This window comes from Mustela lutreola, chromosome 1, assembly GCF_030435805.1.
Source record: "Mustela lutreola isolate mMusLut2 chromosome 1, mMusLut2.pri, whole genome shotgun sequence".
Taxonomy (NCBI): domain Eukaryota; kingdom Metazoa; phylum Chordata; class Mammalia; order Carnivora; family Mustelidae; genus Mustela; species Mustela lutreola.
The window spans coordinates 199023388-199044669 of NC_081290.1; the positions used below are offsets into that span (position 1 = coordinate 199023388).

Sequence of the window (21282 nt, forward strand, 5' to 3'; positions counted from 1 at the left end):
TTTGTTTCTTTAGTTTTGTCTAATGTACAACTCAAAGTTGCCGAAAGTTCAAGAATAAAGACCCAGCCATGTGATGTTTTCCAACTGAAAATGTCTTTATGAAATTTTATTGTGCTCCTGTCCTCTCCGATCTCCTTTAAAGGAAAATATTGCTTAAGGTCAACATATTCATTTTATTTTTCATCTGAGCATATTCAGTATAGGTGTGAAAAATGGCATCTGGCTTACCACAAAGCCAACTAGTGGCTTTGTTGTCAGTCTGAACTTTATGCAACATATTGTCCGTAATCTCACTCTGCAGCTCAGAGGCAGTCTTCAGCGCTTTCTGAACTTTAAGTTGAATCTTCTATTTCACTGATTATCGTGAAGGTAAGATGCCCAACCATTATTATATCCGTTATTTGTAAGAGTCCAGAAAATGCATGGACCCATTATCTCCACCTTTGTGTGAAAGTATAGACAGTCAGATGCTTACAGGGAGGCCAGTACCTGTTACAAATCCCCTTTACCTTGTCAAATTTGCTTTAACTGGTCAGGTTCCTGGAAGTATGGGCCATGCTGTAGGCATCCCCCAGAGTAAGAGAATAAGAGCAGAGAGGGAGTGAAAACAGGGAGGACAGAGGGAACTAACTGACCGACTAGCACTTAACAGACACACACACACACACACACACACACACACACACACAAACACCTAAAGAAAGCCTAACCCCTCCTGCTGGCTGGACTGTGGCAGACCACTGTTCCTGTACATGGTTATATCTACTACTGGATAATGGAAGTGTTGCAACAGAAAATCAGCTGATCTTAAATCATAGAAACCAAGGAAATAACGGGTTTGGTCAGGGTCCACCTTTACCACCAAGCTATAAGGATCATGAACACACATTATTTTATATCACCTCAACTGGAAGATCTAGGTCCTTTTTTTTCTAGGGCCTATTATATGAGAAGAGGCCCAAGAAAAAATTCAGTAGGTTACACCGAGAACATCCTCCTAGCCAATAACTATAACACTCTGTGGGTCATCTACAAACATCTTACTCAGGAACATATTCCTGTCTCAGATTAAGCATCCTTCATTGAACATCATTGGGTCGTAAGGAATTCGTACGAATACTACCTTTGGCCCCTGCTAAATCATGTAATATGGAGGGCTTTTTAAATTCCCTTGCTGTTTCAGACCCCCTCTTTGCACATGAACTGCCCTAAAAAATGTGCACAAAATCCAAGTTTCATAACTATTCAGGAGCACAAATCCATAAAAAGAACTCTAGGGTGTCCAGGGTAATTACTCATTTTTGGAATTGACTAAGTACCCAATATACTACTGATGGAAAGTTGACAGTTGAAAAACAGCCTCAAGAAGGGATATGTCAACTTCTCTGGGATTGCAGCTCAAATGTAATGCTCTGCTCTTGAAGGGCGGAGAGATGAAGCCTTCTTTCACTTGCAAGGAGCCAGCTGTGCTCGCTTTGCATCTTACATCACCTCTTGGGAAAGAGTCAGGATGGAGTGGATGGTCCTGGCAATGACGCATGAGGCGGAGCAGACCCCAGCTCACATTTCATCTATCTGGATTGGCTTCTATACAATAAAAACCTTTCTTCCTCGGAGTCAGTGAAGAGGAGAGCAGCAAATCCGACACGTGTGACGTGCAAGAAGGCACCATTTAATCAGTCAGGCCTGTGAAGCACTTTCAAGCGTTCAGGGCTTGAAATGATAGGTAATGATAGGTAATGTGGGCACGAAGAAAGTAGAAAATAGAGAAGTTAATTCTTAATGGAAATGTATTTCATCAGACTGATCAGAAACATGTGTTTTCCCCAGACTGGGAAACCATCTTGAAAGACTTCATCACAAAAAGGCCTTGGGTGGGAAGGGCCACTAGGGACCTGCTGAGGAGGGGGCGGGGGAGGTGCAGCTGGGTGGGGAGCTGGCAACAGACTGTGAGAGAAAGAATAAACAGCAGTCAGCTCTCTGGTGGCACATTCCCAGGAGAGATCCCTTTCCAGGAATTAAAAATTCTAAATAATGTTGAGAATTGTCAAAAATCAAAAAGATTATGGACTTTTCTTTCAGGGAATTCCACGGCATTGAGAGAGCCAGATGGCTGGCAACAACCATTCCCAGATCTGGGAGAGGCCCAGCATCCACATGGATTCTTCATTTTCAATGAGCTAACGTTTTCTGTCATGGAGAGTACTTTTTTTTTTTTTTTTTAATTGAATTGAATTGGGCTGAGGTGTAGAGGTAAAGAGACAATTCCAAATAAGTGTTCCTGCTTCCAAATAAGTGTTCCTGCTTCCAAATAAGTATTCCTGCTTCCAAATAGCCCAGGGGAGGACAGGCAGTTGCTCATCAAATCGACTCTCGAGCTTTGGTGTCTTAACTTCATAGAACGTGCTTAAGCTTAAAAACAACTGAGGAGGCAATGCTATAGAGTAGTTAAGAGCACAGGCTTGGCAGTAGACAGACAGAAGGTTGAGTTTCAGCGTGGCCCCCCTCCAGCTGTCAGTCCTTTGGCGTCAGAAAGCCTCATTCTTCATCTCTAGAATGGAGGTGATCACCATGCCCAGCTCAAAGAGTGGCACCAGAGATGGGATGAACGTGTGCCAGGTATTGTGCCCCGTGCCTGACCCAGAATGAGCCCTCGACAACACCTTGCTCCTCTCATTCGCTAGAAAAATCAGAATTGTGACTTTGGATTTGGTGAGCATAAAATTTTCATAGAAGTTAATCCAAGTTGTGGTGTGCAATGTTCCCACAGTGGGATTAGGATATGGTGACCCCCTGTCTTGGTGTGTGCCATTAAATCCATAACATTATTATTAATAATAAAGATAATTTTAGGTCTAAATTTGCAAAGCACACCATCCTCTTGGATGAAAGGGGATTGGTTCCTGTTAGAGAGACATGACATAGGGGTCAGAAGTTCTAATCGTATGTTCACAGCTACATTACACATTAGCAGCAAAAAAGAAAATAATCACCCTTGGGCCTCTTCCAATATTGGACTGTCCCCACTCTGGGCTGCAGGTCTCAGACTCATTCCATGATTCTGTACCGCCTGAGCAAAATAAAAACTTGGCTTGTGCCATCTTGCTTTCAAGCTGGTCAGTGACCCAGGAGGATCTCACGTACTATGTAATACATACCCTGTACCATGCTGTCGGAGGCATTTCTCCAGCCAGCCCCCATTGGGCAGTACGCCACCATATTCACTCTACAGAAGTCTTGTCTTGTGTTTTCCCATCTTACATTTCTCTAGGCTATCTGTCTCCTTTTCTGACAGCTAGAGTTTTCTAACAACTTGGGCTGCAACCCTGAACTTCAAACCTTCTATCGCGCCATACTCATGCATTTTAGTTACAAAATTCTGGACCCATGTAGCACTCCTTCAAGCTCGGACTTGAAGTGTTTTACTTGCTGGCATCAACAACCCCTGCTGACCAGTGGCCCAAAAGAGCCCAAGGAGAGGTAATTCATGTCGCCCCTTCTGCCGCTAGTCAGAGCCCTCATTGCTCTGTGTTGCCCAAGAGTACCCAGGTTTTCGTATTTCGGGGGCACCGGCTGCATAATTTGTATTCTGGCACCACCAGTGCCTGGCACCTGGCCACCCAGGCTGGTATATTAGAACACACATAGTCTCCTCAGTCGTTGCCTGCTCCATTTTGGCAAGATTAATGCCACATCATTGGGGAAAGTGGACTTAACTGGTTTTCTGGGGGTGTTTGGTTAAGCCACCCCCCCCACTCCAAGTTGATTAAAGTGTAGCTTTGCCCTTTCCAACAACCGTGGCAAACAAATGATGGGGAAATACTCCAAAATGCACATGGCTGGGTCCTCTCGTTCTTTTTTTTTTTTTCCTAGTGACTTTGGGGAGGTTTGGGCACTGATCCTGCATACACAATACAGTTCTTGTTCTTCTTTTCTCTACAGAGCAGCCTTGAATAGCTCGGTCTAAAATTATAAGCAGGGGCAGCCCTAGGCTCAAAGAGATCAGAGCCCTCATGCTGGGTCTGAACAAAGACCTTGCTTTTCCCCAACAATTAGCCCTGTAAAAAAGGACATCTATCTCCCTCTATTAAAGCCACCACGTGCCTTCAAGTCAGCCCATTGTAAAGCTAATTAAATAACACGCCTCTCTCCCCATGCAGGTCTCCTGATTAGCTTTCCTCTGTCCAAGACCTCTCTGCGAGGCGCCTAGAGATATAGACAGGCCAGCATTAGCTCCGCCTTTGAAAAGCCATCTTATCAATATCGTTGAGTTTGCTCATGCTCCGTATTCTTCCATTAGCTTAGACTTTAGTCACCTCCACCTTCAAAGAATAGATACAATTTATTATGACCTTCTATTATTATTATCTGTTACTATTATTTAGCATTATTTTAAAAAATAATAATAAGCAACATGGGAGGGAGAAATTTCTGTCCCAGAAAGCTTTGGCGGGAATGCACCCACATCAGCCTGAAGGCACGGTCACTAGCCCCGGAGCGTAGAATGTATGAAGGACTTGCAACAGAAGTTGAAGAACCTGCGGAAGTCACCGTCATGCCAACCACAGGGGCCACAGCCCCGTCCCCATCACCCAAGTCCTCAGATGGGGATGACCAATGACGCAGGAGCGCTTGGAAAGGTACGCTATAGGAAAGTGGAGACAAGAGTTCAACCCAAATGTTGTAAACATGAAGTAGAAATAATGAATTTTGATCTTAATAATAATGAATAATGAATTCCTTCAAAGCCTGCTAAGCAGATAAAACCCAACCACAGCCCAAAAGACCAAAACTGGCCCCTGCCCGCCTTCCCGCCTTCCAGCCATGCTTCACCTTCTCTCTGGAAGAGGGACATTCTGCACTCCAGGGGACCCTCCTTGTGCAGATCCCTGGAACACACCCCACTGCCTCATCCTTCTGTGCACTTCTACAGGCCTTGCCCTCTCCAGGAAGCCCTCGTCCCCCTGCCCCACTCATCTGTCAGGACAAAGCAGCAAACGCAACTCTCCCACCCCCCTACCCACTCTTTCCACTCCCTCACTCCCCCCTCCATCCCCACACCATGAAGGTCTCCTGGGCCTTCCTGGATAAAATCCGGCACTTCCACCTCTGCTCTCTCAGAACAAACTGCCTCCCAGGCAGGACCTACAGGCTTCCTTGACTGAGCATTTCCAACACTACTGATCACACACCTCAGCCCTTCAAGGGCAGGAACCATATTCAATTCAAGTGGTAATTTCCAGCTTAAGATACAGTGACTTGGACTTGGTGACATAGTAAATGCTTAATAAATGTTAAAAGAACAAATAACTGAAAAAAAAATGAATGAAAGAAATAATGAATAAATAGATGCGTGAATAAAACTAGCATCTGATATGAAATGTGATCAGATGTGGTAGCCTCAGGCCTGCTCCCAGCTTCACTCCACATGGCCCTGGGTGCTTGGAAAAGGTACTGTTATCTCAGGATGTGGTTCTCCATCCCTCTGAAATTGTCCGATCTGGGGGCGCCTGGATGGCTCAGTCATTTGAGCATCTGCCTCACAGTTTCGGGCCAGGTCAAGATCTCAGGGTGGTGAGTTCGAGTCCCACCTTGGGCTGCATGCTCTGTGCACAGTGTGCTTGAGAGTCAATCTTTCCCTCTCTCTCTGCCCCTCCCCTGCAATCATGCACACACTTCTCTCAAATGAATAAAGTCGTAAAAAAAAAAAGAAATTGTCAGATCTCATACACATGCATACTGATGCACATACTTCTCGGATACATTTTTTTTTTTTAATAATAGAATGGAAAGAGAGCAGGCCAGCCATTTTCTAAATCTGCTTAATAGTTCTAGAGCTTAACTTTTCAAACAAACTCTAGTCTTTGAGATCTCTAGCTCATTGAGTCACTGGACCATATAAATCTTCCTTTCCAAGTGTTTTTAAAAAGATTCACCAATCTTCTTGAATGTCTGATACTGATGAATGGGTAACTAAATAACAAAGTTAGCCCATATACATTTAAGTTTCCCAAGAAATACTCATAGAACTCCAAATTAGCAAAAGGACAGATGAATGGAAGGGGTCGGGGAAGGAAGGAAGGAAGGAAGGGAGGGAGGAAGGAAGGAAGGAAGGAACAGAGAGAGAAAAAGAAAGAAAGAATTAAAACATGTGGCAAGAGATTTTGAACTCTGCCAAATCCCCAAACATTTATAAATAGCCAAAGTCACGAAAAGATTACTATCTTTAAAACATAAAGCCTTGGGGGCCTGGCTGGCTCAGTCAGTTGGATAGTTTGACTCTTGATCTTGGGGTTGTGGATTCGAGTCCCACGTTGGGTATAAAGCTTACTTAAAATTTTTTTTAAAAAATAAATATATAAACAAACAAACATAAAACCTCACAAAACTCATTGTCTGATGATTTGTCTATAAAGTCACATCTAAGCATGATAAATTTGGGTTGGTTCTTTCTTTGTTATTTTTCCATCACAATCCCAACTTCTAAAAAAAATGTTTTTCCAACATTTGAGGGCACCTTCCATAGAGCGAGAAATCAAGGCATAAAGACAGACACAGAGGAAGATTCCATGGTCCTCCCGCAGCAAGAGATAACCATTTCAGCAAAAGAGTTATAACCTCAAACCTGAAACTGAGGGAGAAAACACTGTCATTCACTTGGCAGTGACTTTGTTCTGGCCAACTTCCTACTTGCTAAAGTGGAATGCCCACTTTATAATGATCATAATGGATTGAAAGCTGTAAAATTAGATTCTGGCTGGCAATAAGCTCTTTATTACAAGACCAGTGCTCTAACCCCTGAGCTATGGAGCCAAGCTCTTTATTACTTGACTTTACTACAATGTGCCTCCATTCTCAGATCTTGCCTTAAGGAAGACCCATCCTAAACCTCTAAGATATGTAAAAATAGGATAATAAATTAAGATAAATAGATCTACATTTCGATATAGATCTGACGCCTCAAGATACAGTTTGGTATGAATACAAAGCAGCCATTGAGCGTTGAGCGTGTAAAAATCACACCTGTTAATTTATCAAGGCCAGATCAAATAAACTACATGGCAGAAATAAACTATTAAAGCAAAGATAAATAGAAAACATGGTAGCAAGGGAAGAATGATTGGAAATAAATATAAGTGTGAATGCCACCACATTAATCAAAGAGAAATATCAGATGCATATAATCAATGCATTTTAAGCAAAGAGTAGGAACAAAAGATAAGAACTAGGTTTTGTAAATGTGAGTACTGTCATGGAGATACTGAGTACAAGAATTAAGTACACTGGGTAAACACAATATTTTTAAGGTCCTAGAAAATAGCATATTTTATGTGGGAGAGATATAACTGCTTTCTAAATCCAACTGAGGTTTTCAGCAATATTAAAAGCCATAAAATAGAAAAAGCAAGACACAAAAGAACCTTCTCTTTAGGAGGAGGAAGAGTTTGGAATTGATGGTATATTGCAGCCATGTTGATAGTTCATGTCAATACATTCCAGTTGGCAGGTTAATTAAGCAGTGACATCAGAGTAAGCTGGCCACATAACTCTGCAAATGGGATCCCTTAGGAGAGCCATCAGGCACCACCCATGTTGCTACCTTCACAAGGGTTTGGGTCATTTTAAATTCTTTATGTGTCAAGCCTCAAAACTGAATGTGAGTAAACATGGCTCCTTTCCTCTGATTGAAGGAACAGCAGTACTGTCCCTTGCCTGATCTGGAAGGTCACAAAGCACTTCCATCGACGTCATGTCCCAGCACCTCAGAGATATGTCTAGGAGGAAGGCGTGCATCCCAGCCCTCAGCATGCCAGTGTCTGTCCAAGATGGAGAAATTCTCCACTGTTTTTGCTCAACTCTGATGCATAAGAGCTATGCAAAATACTGAAGACACACATTTGCTCAGTTTTTGCAAATTATTCTTATGTCCCACATCTCTCTCACCTACCACTTGGAATTCTTTAAGTGTGGTTTTTGCCACCAAGTCTTTTGTCTTCCTTTGTTGACTTCTTATTAGACCTTTCCTCACTTATGTACCATAAACCATCTGAGTTCTTATTTTCCCACCAAGAAAGGGTGAGGGGGAAAAGGAGGGAAGGCACGGTGTGGTAGAGAAGAAATTATCAATGCATTAATTCCCACCCAACTTCACTCAGAATAGAAATAAGTGGAGCCATCATTGGGAGGTGGATTGAGTAGGGTCCCAAGTGATGCATCTGGTTGAGCTCAAGGATGAACCAGAGGAAGATGAAATCAGGGTCAGGATTAAGGGAGAGGGGAGGAAGAACTCAGCTCCCTTCCCATGGGAACTAAGAGGCAAGGGAAACTGACATGGAGTAAGCTCTGGGCTCAGAACATTCAATGTCTGCTACACATCTCCCTCACAGCTGCAGCCAGAAAATGTTGGGAAGCATTAGAAGTAACAACAGCTGGTCATAAAACACATATTTCTAAATTGTCTTTTTTCTATTTATATATGTAAACTGGGATTTTATAATAACATGTCCCAATAGTGACTTCAAGACAAGTAGGACCTACATTACAAAGGCATGAACAATACATTCTGGGAAATGTTCCATTTTTCTAAAGTCACACCCCCTTCTTCACCAAGGGCCAAGAGAGCACCTGAAAGAAGAGACAGAGAAAAGAGGGAAGGGAAGAGAACTTGGGGGCTCAATCGCAGATATAATAACTTATCGACACCTCTACTCTAAGAGGGAGTTCCACTTCCCTTAGATTCACAGTGGTGATTCCTTCAAGATGCCCAAATCGAATATGCTAATTTTATTAAAAGTCCTATTTATCTAAAACTCTATAGATTCAGAGTATTTGCCAGACAACAGTTAGTGGCTTTTTCATTTTTTGAAATCTATCAAAAATAAGACCAAAAAAATAAGAAGAGAAAAATCAATATCTTAGAGAAACAAACATGCATTAAATGGGATTTATACAATTAAGTCACAAAATGAATTAATAAACTTTTCCTTAGAGAAGTCTGCTGATTTTTTTTTTTTTTTTTGGAGTTAAAGAAATTCTGGGAGATTTATTTATTTATTTATTAATCCTTTGCTTTATTGATTCCTTTTAACATTCCTAAGACTTAAAAACAATACACCAAGAAAGATAGAAAGAAACACACTGAAGTAACTTAAAAATAAAATACTGGGGGCACCTGGGTGGTTCAGTGGGTTAAAGCCTCTGCCTTCTGCTCAATTCATGATCCCAGGGTCCTGGGATTGAGCCCCACATCAGGCTCCCTGCTCAGAGGGAGCCTGCTTCCCTTCCTCTCTCTCTGTCTGCCTTTCTGCTTACTTGTGATCTCTGTCTGTCAAATAAATAAAATAAAAATCTTTAAAATAAATAAATAGAAATAAAAAAATAAAATACTGTTTGTTTTGGTTTCATTGTGATACAAGAGGTAAGGGGAAAGTGTTATGTTCCACTTTAGAGATGAGGAAATTGATAACTATTTAGCATAACTAGATTTTTAGATTTTGCATTCTTCACTAATTGCACATAGAGTGGTCGCTTTCTGCAGCCTTTTCCTCATAACTGTTATTTCATAGATCCTGTGCAAAGCTCAGCACAGAGTTTAATATCAGGCTACAGAGTCAGGCTAACCTGAGCTCAGAATTGGGGTGTGTAACTTAAGAACAATGCAACTTTTAGCAAGTTACTTCAACTATATAAAACTCAGCTTGCACCCCTATAAAATGAACTCTTCAGATTTTTTTGGCAAGATTTAAATAAGATAATATATGTAAAATATTAAACAGTATCTGGCTCAAAATAAACAATAAATGACAATTTCTTTTCAGGTTAAAATTTTTAAAAATCACATTCGAAACCAGAATTGGAACTCAAGCACCCTCAACTCGCTAAATTCACTATCCATCGAAAAATACTCATCACAGTGAGCAATGTTGAAGAATCACTTGATGCAAATGAATACCTATGTTATAGATAAGAAATAAATAGGTGGCCTACATATTTAAAAATATGTGTTTACAAGAGTGCCAAGACAATAGGATAAGAAAAATTTTTACTTAAGTAAACTCTGTTCTTCCCATGTGGGCCTCGTACTCTTGACCCTGAGATCAAGAGCTACATACTCTACTGACTGAGCCAGCCTGGCACCCTAGGATAAGAAAAATCTTTTTACAAATAGTGCTGGGATAATGAGCTATACATATGCCAGAGAAAGAAATTGGACCTCTTACCTCACACTATGCACAAAAACTAACCCAAAATGGATCATAGATCTAAATGTAATAATTAAAGTCATAAAACTCTTAAAAGAAAATGTAAGAGTAAATCTTCATAACCAGGATTAGTCGATGGCTTCTCTGCTGTGACACCAAGAGCATGAAAAACCAAAGAAAAAATAGATAAATCAGGCTACCATAATGAAAAACACTGGTGCCACAAACCAAAACATCAAAAAAGTAAAAAGACAACCTATATTAAGGGAGAAAATATTTGCAAAGTATATATCTGATTAGGAACTTATACTCAGACTGTATAAAGAACTCATAACTCAGTAGTAAAAAGATAACCCAACTGAAAAGAAATGGGCAAAGATTTAAACAGACCTTTCCCCAAATACAAATCGCCAATCAACAGGTGAAAAGGGGCTCAAGATCATTAGTCATTACGAAAAATCAAATCAAAACCAGAATGAAATACTATTTCAAGGTCACCATGAAAGTTATCAGATATTGGTGGAGGATGTGTAGAAATTGTCACCCTTGTACATTGTTGGCAAGAATGTAAAATGGTGCTGATACTTTGGATAACAGTCTGTTAGTTCCAGAAGTGTTACCCTATAACCCGGCAATTCCACTCCTAGGTCTAAAGCCACGAGGAATGAAAACATAGTTTCACACAAAAACTTTTATGTGAATGTTCATAGCAACATTACATATCCCACACATAAAGTGAATACAGTTCAATTGTCTGTCAAATGATGGGTAAATAAAATGTAACATAACCATATAATGGAATATTATTTGGTGACAAACAAGAACGAAATATTAATAAATGGTACAACATGGATAACCTTTGAAAATGCCAAAGAAGCCAGTCATGAAAGACCACATATTGTAAGACTTTATTTACAAGAGAAGGCCAAAAGGGGCAAATTTATAGACAAAAATTAGACTGGTAGTTACTAGTGTATAGGAGTAGGATGGATGAGGGAGGTGACTGCTAACAGGTATGGAATTTCCTTTAGGAGAAACAGAAACATTCTAGAATTAAATTATGTGCTATTTGTACAATATTGTGAATATATTTAAAACCCTTAAATTGTACACTTTAAATGGTCAAATTTATAGTATGTGAATTATTTCTCAATATTGTGAATATATTTAAAACCCTTAAATTGTATACTTTAAATGGTCAAATTTATAGTATGTGAATTATTTCTCAATAAAGTTCATCTCAACACTGTCTAAAAAAAAAACAAAAACAAAAACAAAAAACAAAAAACAAAAACCCTCTGCTTTTCCAGAGGTGAAGTCAAGACAAATAAAAGGGAGAGAAAGAATTTCCTATCATTCAGTAAAGCCTGCCCAGTGGAGTCTATGAACATCATCTCAAGACCATTTGCTTAACCAAAGTTCAGTGGAAAAACATCTAACATTTCCATGACCTTCTTTTCTAAACTTCCTAAGTGGCTCCGAGAAGAGCCTGCCCGGGGAAACTCCAAATGGAACCTAAAAATAATATCTCCTGGCTTTATAAACATCAGGAATGCTAATGAAGTGAGGAGCAGCAGACCTAATGAATGGAACATTTCCTTCAGGTTGGGAGGCCCAAGCAGAGTCTGAACTCATCTCTGAAGGCAGTCAGGAAGGCCCAGGAGGGGACAGATGAGGGCCAGGGAGGTGAAAATCAACACAGGGTGAAGAAGGAAAGAATAACAGTGAATGAGGATACATAAAGCAAAGCAAGAGTGACCGCTATTCTAAACATAAGTGAGACAACCCCCTTTCAAATCAAACTCCCCATCCTCTTTCTGCTGACCAAATTTGGACAGATGAGTGCTCCTCGAGGCAAACACTCAGTATCTTCATTTTCACGTGATTTGCAAAGAGGCCAGAGAGGAAACTGTTTGCCTTGGGCTCTCCTTACTCTGGTGTGCAGTGGGAATAGTCTTAAAATTCCCATTCTCCTGATGCTCACCTGGCTGCCCAGCATGGGTATGTCGGTCTTAGCTTCCCATTCAGCTTATGTTGATGCTCCTTGAGGACGACCGTGCCATCCTACTTTGTATGCCCAATGCCTCATGCAGAATAAAAGGAACTTGTGTTGATTGATGTTGATTGATGACAGGCAGAATAAAAGTGTTCTATTCTAACCAAGACCCTAAACCAATCAAAAACCTTGAATTACCTCTGGCCCAGTTGAGGACCAAGGTACCAAGCACCCCACCAGTAGCTGTGATGCTTGGACAACCAGGATACAAATATTTATCACATCCTTTGCTCTATAGCAAGTACTGGGCTAAACACAGGGAATATGGAAATAAATGGTACATTCCCTTGGCTTAAAGAGAGAGAAACTGAAGACAAAGAACCTTCTGGAACAATCTTTGGATTTTGTTCTGAAGAGTTTAAGGTGTGTGTTTTGTTTTGTTTTGTTTTGTTTTGTTTTGTTTTAATTGAATAACTTCTTAACTGATTAACTGATTTTAAAATCCTGGGAAGTTATCATAATCATCCTGACAGATGAATCTCATAGCCCTGTCTTGTTTATCCAATAACATCAATTGAATGCCTGTGACAATCCAGGTACTCTGCCAGGTACTAGGAACAGGACCAGGACAAAGGTCTACCCTCGAGGTACATATAGGCAAGTAGCAAAAACAAAAATCAGTGATTGCAACACAGTGAGATAATCTACAATTCAGGTACTCAAGTATTGGGGAAATACAACTAGGGTCTAAGCTAAGAGTTTGACAATAATCATCATCAACGTGGTCATCATCATCCTTATAAATTCGAGAGATATTTATGACACAAGATTGAGAGGACTTGTGCCCAACTCTATGGGGATATGGTGATCATCTGCTGTTTTTGCATCCCTAAAACTTTCCCCCATGTTCCCTTACCAGATCCCTCCCAACTTCCCCTACCAGACCTCTTATCACACTTCCCTTCTAGGAAAGACAGGAAGACATGAGCTAAAGAGAGAGAATGAGGCGGAAGAAGAAAGAGACCCAGGAAGAAGAGAGCAAAGGGTTTGACAAGATTATCGCTAACCTAGGGCTCCCCAGACTGGCTCTTCTGGACTCTTCAGTTCTGTGAGTCAAGAAATTCCTTCTTCAGTTTAAGTTAATTGAGCCAGATGTCCACCACTTGCAAACAAAAAGAGCCTCCAACAACACTAGGGTTAAGGCAGAAAGGAGGGAGTCAATACTAACTACTAGTTTCCTAGACTGGTGACTGGTAGATCACTTGACTTTCTCCAAGACAGGATTGGCGGTCTAGGTAGTGTTACAGAGGCAAGAGAGAAAGGGATGATCTCGGGTTTAACTTTGAGACGATGTGTGATAGCCAGGTGAACTAGTCACAGGAAAATATTCATGGAGTAGACTTTAACATTAACCACTAGCTAATGAAATGGAAGTGCCCTTTCCCCCTAAAGTATTCTTTAATTTATAAACTTTCCTTAAAGAGGTGGATTATTTTTATAACAATTATTACCAAAAAAAGAACCCTCTCACATTTGCACATGGCGAAGTACTAATTCCCAGCCAGAAAGAGGGAAACAGTTACGCGATTTAAAGCAACCCAAACCTCACAGATTCTCTCTTGCTTTTCCAGCGGGTCTTCCCCTTCAGTTAAAGGGAGGGGAGAACGATGAATGCCCACCTGCCCACCTGCCCACCTGCCACAGCTATCAGGAAATACGGGAAGTGAAAAGAGTAAGGGACCAACAACAATGGGAAAGATGCAGAAGGCCATTTCAAACCATTTGTCCTTTGCCCCCAAATCTTGTTGGTTGAGTTCTCATAAGACATGCCTAGCTGAATCCCCTTTTTGCTTCACTCGCTAAAGCAGAACTAAAAGATTATTCTCGAAATCAATAGCTTTCTTTTCCTATCTGACCTGCTCTTTCCCACTTGATAGATTTCTAAAACATTCCCTTGAAGTTCCCTTAAAAGGTTTTGAAATTTGTGTCTCATGTGATAGGAGCAGAAGGATAATAAGTAATGACTTAACCTACTTCTGAAATATCCTGAAGGATATTTGAGGGCATAGGCAATTCACAAACTCCTTTAATAATGGATTTCAGAGTTAAATTTCACCATAGCTAATCTAAACCTCTCTTTTCCCATTTTTTCCCCCATTTTTTCTCCTTAGTCTTCAGTGGATCTAAAGAACAGCTGGTAACTCTCGGATGATACTTGATGAAGGGTTAAGTCTGCATAGTTTTGAATCTTAATTGATTTTATACTTAGTTCAACACATCGCTTACCTGAAGTTCGATTTCTATGAAAGGCAGTGAAAAATTTGAAGAGTAAAAGTAAGTCAAGCAAGGGAAAAGGAATGGACACTTGGTGCAACACTTGATGTCACAGCACCAGTAAGGTTGAATATCATCCTAATTGTAGAGAACACCATAAGTGCTAGAGAAAAGCTGTTTTCCTTGTAGATTTCATTGTAATTCTCAAATTTTTAAGTGCTCTCTGATATAAAAACAGGGAGAGAGCAAACCAAATGTTCCTTCAATCCCATTAAAACTTGTGAGATCAGGAAGAAATGTTGAAAGGGCAGATGGAAAAGCGATTAATTGTTTACTTAAAAAAAAAAAAAAAGGAAAAGAAGAAAGAAAGGAAGAAAGAAAGAAAGAAAGAAAGAAAGATAGATAGATAGATGGAATTTCCCTTCTCCTCCGCAGCCCAGTCAATAGGGCTCAGAGAGGCAGGCCGCCCCACCCAGGGAATTGCAGATAAATGCACTGGGGTTTAGAAGCCCCATCCCCTCACCCCTCACCTCTGCCTTCTCCCAATTCTGCTCAGAGACATTTCAATTCCATTCTCTTCCGAGGCTCCCCCTCTCCCATCTCCAGAGCAGCAGCCCCGAATCATATCATTGAGTTTAAAATAAAGAAATGCTTTTCCTAAAGAATTCGCACACAAATAATCTCATTACCCCAGTGCTTAGGTTTATACAGCAGCCGTCTTCTGCCAGGAGGGGAAAAAAAAAAAAAAAAAAAGCACTCTACGCTCACTCACATGGAACAGCTGCGGGGAGAAAAATGGTATTTAATTCATTGTGAAATATTCAACAATGGCTACACTGCACTTTTAAAAGCCTTTTGATAGTAAAACCCACAGAGAACAGCCCATCCTGTGTGCTGAAAAGCAGCTTCCCCACAATTAGTCTCTCTATTCAGAGGTCTGAGAAGTCTGTGTAAACTTCAGCACGTGCTGTGTACACTGTGGATAGCTTCAAGGGTATAACCTTTCACAAACTTCTTGGGTTTAGTCTTGCTCAGCGACTCTGTCTGCTCTCAAAGCTAGCTGATGGAGAAGGAGAAATGGAGCAAAGGGAGTGTGATGCTGAGATGAGAGACCCTAAGGGAACTTTCAGCAAAGGAAAACCCGCTCCCCCAAAGGGCCCTACAGATGACCAAGCTCCCTCATGCCAATGTCAGACCCAAAAAAAGAGAGAAGGTCCTGAAAGACTATACAGGCTCCTTCTCTCTATTCAGCTCTAAGATTTTCATGGGTCTCTCTGGTTTGTAGGACAATAAGGAAAGCTTATATTCTCTTACCCTCTAGCGCAGACCTGAACCGTGAGGGATGAGGCAACAATGAAGACCTAAAAAACATTTTGGGGGCAGGCCAAGTTTGCATCAAGGTCAGAGCCTGCGCTTTGCAGTAGGATCCCAGATTAACTGACCCTCTCTCCACCTCCCAGACTTCTTTGGGAGGTCAGGTCACCCCACTGAGCCTCATTCATCTCATCTGTAAAATGGGTCTTAATATCATCTTCAGAGGAATGTTTTAAGAGTAAAATCACCACACATGTGTGATTCTTAGTATAGAAAGTATTTGATGAATGACAATTACTCTTTCTCTCTAGCTGTTCTGGAAAGAAGACAGGCTTTCCCTCAGGACTTGCTACAGTAAGATTATTTAAAATTGAACAAGAATGGGATATGAACTATTTTTTACTCTATATTCTTAAGTTTTTTTTATTAATCAAGAGAGAAGCAACAGAAATAGAGATAGGCACAGATACCTAACTGGAAATTCTGAGGGATCTGAATTATTTTGGAAAAATTAAATAAATAAAAACCTACCAAGAGCCAAACAAACTTTGCATCATGATAGGTTGGTAGTGTTGTTTTTCAGGAATTCTAAACTCAGATTTTCAAAACACAAAGTATTGATGAAATGCCTGAACATATCAGGTATGGTTGAAGCGACCACTTTTCTGTTAATTCCAGGCTTTCTTCAAGTTTCTGGGAGCAAGACCACAGAAGTTTCAGCCCCTTTCCTTATAAAATCCAACACTCAACTTATCAACCTCACGTAAGCCATAAGCCCTGGTCAGTGAGGAATGTCCATCTGTTCTGACCAAAGAAGGAAATGCTAAGACACTACTGGGCAGTTCAAAGGAGCTGACCCAAGGTGGGGTCATCTCACTCCCTAGATCTGAAACTTCTGGAAATGGTCTCCACTTGAAGAAGCCAGTTTGTGACAGGCAATAGAACAGTCAGTGGTTCCACAAGAGGCCAAAGATCAGAAATGGGGGCCCGAGATCCTTAAGGCTGCACAGAGTTGGAGGCAGTTGGGTAGAGGTATGTGGCATCTGGAGGTGTATGTGGGCACCATGATTGTTTTTGTACACATTGTTGGTAGGGGGTGTGGGCTCTGGACTCCTGCCCCCTTCAGAGACAATGTTTCTTCCACTCACTCTCCCCCCACCCCCCCATACACTCCACAAAGGGGCAGGTGGAAAAGTCTATCACCAGAAGCACATCCGTGAGAAGGAGAGTTCACGATGTGACTCTCCCCTGTTTCTCTGGAGGGGCCTGAAGTGCTCCCCTCCCCCACTCCACCTCACAGTAGAGAGGCCACAGGCCCATAACCTCCACGGATGTTCGCAGAGCTCATTCCATGGAGCACAAAATAAAAGGAGATGTTAAAACGAAAAAAAAAAAAAAGGTGGACGGGGTAGCGGGAAACATGGCTGGACTTCAGTCTCAAGACTTCAATGCCCAGTGTCTCTGGCACAATGGGATAAAGTCCGCTTCTAGATTTAAATACACTCTCTTGGGACTGACCAGAGTGGTAAGAAGGGATTGATAGGAGGAAGCTCCTACCACGGAATTCAATCAGGTCCACAAAACAGGCTTTGGACATTCTCTATGTATGCCACACTTTTAAATGCTGCAGGGGGTACAAAAGTTCCTTCTGTCCTGGCCAATAGTTCTTAACTTCTTGGGGGTGGGGGTGTCCCAGACGGCTCAGAGAATCCTAGGAAAGCTACTGCACACTGCTGGGGAGGGATGGCACATTTCTGATACTCCTTGCTGTCAAGCACCCCTGCTCTCATGAGAATCTGCAGGTCTGAGACTTGGCAGAAAGTTGTCAGGGTTGATTATTTTAAAAACGTAGGAATCAGGTGGGAAATCAAGAGAACAGCAAAGGCGACTAGAACTCTGGTATTTTTTTAAATCGTGATCTGGAAGAGGTGATGGTCCCCTGACTAGGCCGCCAGAGGGGGGCAGGGTCTGGACTGAGAGCTGATGGACCACTCACCCTGGCAGTCTCAGGAAGCCAAAGGTTGCCCTATAGATCAGTGTAAGGGTAATTTCTCTCACAGTGCAATTAGGTCTCATGTTTGACCTACGACCTCGGTCGGTGCGATATTTATGCTCTCCAGACAGGCAGCAGCAAGGTCGACACTGAGGGAAGGCATTTAATAGGGAGGGGAAGAAAGGGGGGGAGGCAAGGAGGGGGGGGAGGGGAGGGGAAGAAGGAAAGGAGGAAGGGAAGAAGGGAAGGAGGGAGGAAAGAAGGAAGGAAGGAGGGAGAGGGAGGGAGAGAGGAACCTGATCAATTTACAGCAATGCATGAAATCATAAATTGAGAGCTATGCTTTGGGGTTCGCCCTTCCCACGTTCAGTGCGGTACTTTGTTCCCCACCATAGTTCTGTGAGGTAGGCACGACTATATTACAAAGGAGAGAACGTGGCTCAGAAGGGCTCAGCCTTTGCCGGTGGTTGCAGAGCTGGTAGGTGGCAGGGCTGTAACCTTGACCGGAATCCTTGCCACCAAACCCTCCTTTCTAAACAGTAACAATCCCCACGTGTGGTCTGGGTCGAGCGCGTTGGGCTCCCTGGCCTATCTCTCCATCTCCCCGACCCACCTAGAACTCCCCCCTGACCTCTTGCAAAACTGCATCTGAGCGCAGAATCTCTTCTGTTCCAACGGTCTCTCTCCAAAGCCCGGCTTGGGGCAGATGTGCTACCAGAGACTGAATGGAGGGCATTCAGGCCCAGGGAGTTCACTCTGCTCTGCTCTCCTCCCTGCCTGGATCTGGAGTTAAACACTCGGGTCCTCGTCCTCGGACGCCCTACCTCCTGGCTCACTCTGCCCGCGCCAGCATCGCTGGCAGCGCCAGGGTTAACCCGCCAGCCCTGCGGAGCAATGATTTCTGTTTTATTTCAGCAGGGGAAGTGTGTGCCTGCCTGATTAGCCTTATGGTTTCCTCTTTTCCCATAACCTCCAGACCCCCATGGCCCAAATGTTTACTCTCTGAAATAAAAAATCTGCTGGTGTTTTTCTTTTTGTGTGCTCGTGTATTTTGGGAGGATTGCAGAGGAGGGAGGCGGGGTAGGGGTTAGGGACACGGAGGCTGGGGGAGAGAGCAAGACGCCTCCCCTGGCGGGCGGCCTTCCCCCACCAAGCCTCCTCCAGCTGCAGGCTCCCGGCTCAGACCCCTGGCTGCAGTGCAAGAAAGAAACTTATTAATGAGGGAGCTGGGTCTCCTGCTTCAGCAGCTATAAACACAACGAACATCTGGAGAGAGTAAGAGTCTCTCCGCGGCCAGACACTGAGAAAAACAGGCTGTCTCTGCGCATCCAACCCCCTACCCCTGCGCGGTCGCACACAGCAGCCCTCTCCTCCGGGCCGGACTCCAGCTCCCACACCATTCACCCAGCCCGAGCTTTCCATTCACAGAGAGGAGCCCGCCGGCCACGGCACCCACCGTCCCCAGCCCCCGCTCGAGGGGTCAAACTGCTTGAATCAAATAAGAACTCGCTGCCCTGAGGACCTTTTCCCAACTCGGACCAAATATTTGTGGTTTGAAAAAGTTCAGAGAACTTTTTTCTCCCCAGCCCCCTGGGAGTTTCAGAGCAAGGCGGTTACATCCTAGGATTTTTGAGAAGCAACGCATAGGAGGCCAGCCAACAGCAGGCTTGCAGTCTAACTGGAACTCCACTCAAGTGTTCTTCCTCTAGGGAACCTTCCTTCGCAAGCACCTACACAGATGATTCATATCTGTAAAGTCCTTGGCAATCCATACTGCTCTGGGCTGCTAGGCACAAGTCCAGAGCGAGACACAAGTCTCTGGTCTCTAAGGGAGCGGAGCTTCTCTTCGTGTTCCTCACCAGGTTCCCTTCACTGGTAAAAGGAGACACGTGAAGGGTAAGGTCGGCAGGTGTCAGAAAAGCAGCCTTGGGCAAGAGTGGGCAGGACATCTACTTTCCTTGGCTCATTTAAATTCACACTCAAATCGTACTGAAAGGAAAAAGAAGGAAGGTGGTAGCATTTATTGATCACCTGCTACAGGCCATGACTTTTTAAGTATACACCCCCATTTAATGGGCACAAGACCTCTTTGCAGTCAGCACAGGTGTCCCACCTGTTAAAGGGGAGGGGACAAGATTCAGGGCGTGTTCTTGCTCTTTGCCACCACACCATTCCTCAATCCTTCGTTTGGACTCAACACCCTTGAGCTCATACTCAAACATTTAGACCACTAAGTTCTTGTAATGGGCATATGACCTCACACACACTTGAAAGCTGCCAAGAGGTCAGGAGATGGGAGTAGAAAGGAGATGCCAACATAACATTGGCAGATGGGACCAAACTCAGTCCGGAGCAGGAGGAATATCCTTTGCTTGTGGAAAACAGGGTCAGGCAGTGATAGAAATCTCATCAGAAGAACAAAGTCATACAGGGTATCTTTTTTGCATATTCCCTGTGAGGAATGACCCACATCACAGCATCTCCAAAACACATATACACATACACACACATACACACACACAGGATCAGGACTATTTTTGAAGGAAAAAAGAAACTGAAGCAGGTCCTCCACAGAAGGAAAATGTAGCCCGAATGAGGAAAGATTAGACATGTGCAGGAGACAAAGTTGGAAATACTGTCCTTTAAAACCGCGGGGCCATTTGAGATGGTCGGTGGAGAGGCCAGAGCTGCTGGAAGTAAAAACACTTCATAGAAAGGTGAATCTCCATTCAACAAGTCTGCCTGGCATTATCTCAATGTTTTCAATGCTTAAAAGCCAAACTGGAGGCATCAGCTTCTCCTGCTGAAATTTCCCACCTGGTTGTCAATAGCCCTTTCCAAACACTGGGCCTGGTTTGATCTCTCCCAGCCGCCCTGGCTGTGTGGGAAAGCCCCAGGAGAGACCAGAAACTTGGGTTCCCAGTACATCTCCCCACTTGAACTTCCAAAGTTTATTTGAGAAAGACATTCTTTCCTCCTACCATTTTACTAGTAAATTTACTTTAGAAATATTAAATAGCAAGATCCAAAGTCACACACTCACACTGCCAAGCATTATCTTATGAGTAAGTGTAATATTTCACGTGGGAGATAATTCTTCTATCCTGTAAGCATTCCCCACTCTCCCCCCACCCCCATACACGCTTGAACAAAGTTGCTTAGAGACAAGGAGCGAGTCTTCCCCTTCTCCAGACATCTGCTCCATTTCCAGTACGTGAAACTGACCACTGAAAGTGTTCGACCAATCAGCGGGGCACTTTATGACTCAATGATACACAGACATTTCTGGACACTCAGGCGCTTCAGGGCAATGAGTGATGACAGCAAACATTCATAAGGTGCTTGCTAAGTGACAGCGCTGTTTCAAGCTTTACATATATTAACTTAGTGGTTTTCAAAGTGTGGTCTCTGGGCCAGCAGCAGCAGCAGCAGCAGCAGCAGCAGCACCTGAGACCTTGTGAAAAATGCAAATTCTTGAGTTGTCCCCTGGACTCACTGAGTCA

The 21282-nt window shown here is 42.9% G+C and overlaps 1 protein-coding gene across 2 annotated transcripts in view; it reads right to left on the reverse strand.

Annotated features, from left to right (window-relative positions):
- ETS1 (ETS proto-oncogene 1, transcription factor) overlaps positions 1-21282 on the reverse strand; it is a 129022-nt gene that overhangs the window by 73471 nt on the left and 34269 nt on the right. The gene's annotated exons all lie outside the window — the stretch shown is intronic.